General features: G+C 36.7%; 1 long non-coding RNA gene across 1 annotated transcript in view; it reads right to left on the reverse strand.

The window, feature by feature from the left end:
* Positions 1 to 456: 456 nt before the first annotated feature.
* Positions 457 to 4,468, reverse strand: part of LOC148184493 (uncharacterized) — a 4,973-nt gene continuing 961 nt past the window's right edge. The window contains exons 2-3 of the long non-coding RNA XR_015772360.1: positions 3,995 to 4,099; positions 457 to 759 (exon numbers count right to left, since the gene is read on the reverse strand). This is a non-coding gene — a long non-coding RNA (uncharacterized LOC148184493). The remainder of the gene's footprint in view (positions 760 to 3,994; positions 4,100 to 4,468) is intronic.

Raw genomic sequence — 4,468 nt, forward strand, 5'->3', positions numbered from 1 at the left:
AGTGTGCTGAGTGCTTCATGGAATTTGCAAAAGAGAGGTGATGTCCTTAGTGAGGCTGTAACCACAATGGACATGACACATTGAGGATTATGATGGTTATTTAGTACAGGAACAAGAATATGTACTTGATTTTCTAAAGCAGAGCTCTAATTTGTAAGGAATGTAACTAGGAATTCAGTGAGGAAAATATGTAGAAACCTGATAAAGATGAGCTGTGAAAAGCAGGTCACCAACTCTGTGACAGATTTTTAAAATTCTGTTTATGTAATTTCTACACCATTTTCCATCCTCTCTTCAAAACTGGGTGCCAAAATGGAAGCATGAGAGAATATCTGAAAATTTGAAACATGTAAATGATTAAAGTTTTCACACTGGTACAGGTAATTAGAAGAGCTAGGTTTATTGCACAGGTGATTTAGAGAATTGTGTAGCTAAAAGAGGTGAATTCAGAGTAGAATGCTAATGGCAAACAGTCTGGTAAGCCTTTTATTCTGATAGAACAGGAAGTATGATCTACCCATCTCTTCCACTTTACCTCTGGGTAAATGGTAAAAGGCTTCAGAGTGCATGTGGGTGCATGTGTGTGGCCCCAGGTCCAGGGCACTGTAAAAAGAAGAAACGTTTAATGCAGTTTCTGCTGGTCTGTATTAATTGTTCCCAGGATAACTCCTTGTTTCATGTTCCTGTCATGCACTTTTCCAGGTAAACTGCAGACACAGGTGCTGAGTTTGTTCTCTTTTTGCTTATTCCAGGGCTTTCCTGTGAAGGAAGTGTACAATTAGTGTGAACTGGGGATTACACTGTCATGTGAACAGATGGCCATAAGGCATTGCCCAAGTCAGACTGATACAAAATTTATAAGTCTTCACTGAAATGATCTGTGATGAATATATAATGCTAGAGCTGCCAAGCAGTTAGCCAGAAAAGCCAGTGCATTTCTTCAAATGTGTGCAGCTCCAAATCTGGCTCTGCTTCTCTGTTCCCTTCATAAAGTCCTAATAACTTTCTTTTCTGCTGACACTAATCATCATCCTATCTAAGTAGTATTGATCTTTTAGGGTCTGCCAGTCATCCTTATGTGGCATATACTGTCATCAAAAAGCCTTCTGTTAGAAAGTTTTACCTGAAAATAAGGCCATTAGCTGTTGGTTTAAAATTCTGTCAAAGTCTATTTCTAACATTCTAATGCATAGTCTTTCATAAAAAGTATGATAATTGCCCTGAAGTACCAGCAACCTGAATACATATCCAGGAAAAGAGAAAATAAAGTATTAATGGAAAAGAAATGCTGAAAATTCTTTTCTTCACTGTATGTTTTTTTTTTGTTGCTTTGTTATGATTCCTTAAAAGTCTTCAGGAAGGGAATATGTACTGTCAAATGGAAGCTGCAGTGCTTCTACATCTCATAAAGGTGGAAATTTTCCTGTTTTTAAATGACAGCCTGTAAGTTTAAAAGAAGAAGTTATATCACTGCAGAATTTATTTTCCCTAATTCACTCATATATTTTTTTGGTTTAATTGAGTGTGCTGAGATCAGATATTTGGTAACAAATTACCTCATTCATGTATATGCACACCAGGAGCACATTTGGCAGATTCCTAATAATTTGTATCAAGTGTAAAATGCACCTAATTAGTTTTTGATGTATGATAGTTTTCACATTGCTAACATGTTACTATTTTTTCTAACGGGGTGCTGAATGACAGAATTCCATCATGAGTTTTTTCTACCATGATCTATTTCCATAATAACACAGGAAACAGGATAGATCACAGGAATAAGACCGGAGTCTTGATTGTTTATAGTTAGTCTACTAAATTATCAGAATTTTAACTTCATATTTAATGAGCAGCTCTGTGAAACTTTTACTGCAAAATTTCACTTCCTGCCTCTGCCCCTGCCACTTTCAGGGTGGGACTCCACAGCCCATACTTATGTTTGTGTGGAACTTAACTATAACTGAAAATTTTCAGTTCACTCTGTGTGTGGGAATCTTCTTTAAATAGTAATAGAAACACTCCACACAATCTACCAAATAAACATTTAAAAAGGAACTAATTCTGAAGAAATTTTGTTATTCAGTCAGTGAAAATTAAGGTCAAAGTAATACTGTCAAAGCCATAGAGAGATAGTGGATCTCAATTTCATTTAAAACATTTCGATTTTAACACTTTTGTTAGAAAACCAAGCACACATCTTGTTCCAGAGCAAAGATTCACACCACTTTTTCTCCAGAGGAGGATTAAAGCTTTTGAAACATCCAAGCTACATCTCTAGCTTGGGATTCAGCTGTGGGTTAACCATTTTCTGCACTTATTTTGTGTGATAGCAAAAGCCACCAGAGAGCTCCAATAAAAAGCCAAAGCCATTGCTGACTTTTAGCCAGTGAGTGCTGTCAGGAAACTAAGATAAAACTGTGAAGCCTTGAGAATATGGGTAACAAAAATGTACGATAAGGCCTCATTTCTGAGCTCAGATCACTGGGTAAGTTGCTGTGTTATTGAACATCTCCATCTGAAGTAATAGGTGGTCAACTTCATTCATCACCTCTGATTTTGTGAGGCTTGCAGAAAATGCTGCTACACTAACTCTTTGCTGGGAAGTGCATATCACCATATGAGGTTATAGGCATTGTAAAGGGCATGGGAGTTTTATGGCCTGCATTTAAATCCGGAGTGATCAGAGTAAGATCCTTATTTTGCTAATGGAATCGTGTAAACTGATATTTATTTTTTTTTAAATATTGAAGTGTAGCAAACAGAAATATAGTGAAAAAGAGTTACATTCAACCTAGATAAAAACTGAAGGAGAAAATGCATAAATTCTCTGGGAGTGTTGGGAATATATAGACTGGGAAAGTAAAATCTGGCTTTTTTTCATACCTTTCCTTTCATAGTTATTATAATGAATAACTTTACTGGGCAATTAACTAAGCACTGGCAGAGATTGCCCAGAGAGGTTGGTAAATCTCCCTCACTGGAGATATTCAAGAACCATCTGGACAAAAATCCTGTGCCATGTGCTCAAGGATGATTCTGGTTGAGCAGGGAGGCTGGACCAGGTGACCCACTGTGGTTTCTTCCAACTTGTCCGATTCTCTGATTCTGTGACTATGACATGCCTAATATAAACCATTTCTTCATAGCTTTGGGGTTATCTACACCTGATTCCAAATAACCTAATATTTACTCGAATAAAAAAACAATCTTCTATTTCAGAGTTAGGTCAAGACCTGCATTTAACTAAGTCACAAGTTTTTTTATTACTCTCTGAGTCAAGGCTGAAAGTATTTAACAGCTGTGCTCATTACAGATCAGCCTCCAAGGCCATTGAAAAACACCTGCATCAATATAAGAACAAACTAAAACCGGGAGCTTCTTTAACTTGGAAGAATTCTGTTTTTTTTAATCAAATCACCAAGTTGCTCTCAGACTGTCCCAGAGTCTTCCCAGGAGGCGACTTCAACTGCACACATGTGCATACACCAGGGAAAGGCAGCGAGGCAGAGGAGACCCTGAGGTGGAAACCTAATAAGTGAAAAGGTCTTACATGATCTGAGATACCAGGCCCATTTGCAAAGCCTGGTGAGCTGACTTCATTATTGGCTGCCTCAGGTTATCTGGGTAGACAGTGACAGATCATTCTGTAGGGCCTGAAGGGAGCCAGATCAGTCTGCTTAGAAAAACAAATAAATCCGGGACTGAGACTGAGTTTAAAAAAGATTTACAAGGCTCACTGGTGCATGTGGCCCTCTCAGAGAGAATTTTGGCTGCAGGCCCTGTATGGTTACCCTGTTTCACAATTGCTGCAATCTGAAAAGTGAGTGAATTATTTTCCTCTGACTGCAGGAAGTTTGGTTTTGTTTTGGTTTTTTTTTTTTAGATAGCATCTGCACAGTAAACAGACAACAAATGGCATGTAAAAAGAAGAGAAAGGAGGGATTTTTATAAAAAAGATCACATAAAAGAAAACATAAATCTTTTAATATCTGACCTTTTAGTTATAGATTTCCAGGGACAGATTGAATAAAAAAAGCCATCAAATTGTTGAAAGAGTCATGTCTTCCATTCTCCATAAAAACAAAAGGCAACTGCTCTTCTAAGACAGAAAACACACAGAATCAAATTTTTTTTAAACAGACACTTAAAATCTACATAATATATTAGAAATGCATTTTTTCTTTATTAACAGAAATTTTAATTAATCTTAAGCAATAATGTTCAGGTACAAGTTAGAATCAGTAAGAAATGTTGAATTAAAGGTTTAATTATGGTTGTTCTCCTTTAACCTATGTGAGATCCAGGAATAAATATCTAACCAAACCCAGGTATTAGTAATGTATCATGTAGGGCGATATGCTGGGCTGTATAGAATTTAATTTTCTCTTTTGGTGTTGATTTGTTTTGCTATTTAAGTGATTCATAAGCTTTAGAGAAACACAGTTTACACCTAAGTTCCATATAGTTC

This window comes from Pseudopodoces humilis, chromosome 4 (genome assembly GCF_049639895.1).
Source record: "Pseudopodoces humilis isolate 2021_Gansu_Grassland_sample_001 chromosome 4, ASM4963989v1, whole genome shotgun sequence".
In the NCBI taxonomy this organism is placed as follows: Eukaryota; Metazoa; Chordata; class Aves; order Passeriformes; family Paridae; genus Pseudopodoces; species Pseudopodoces humilis.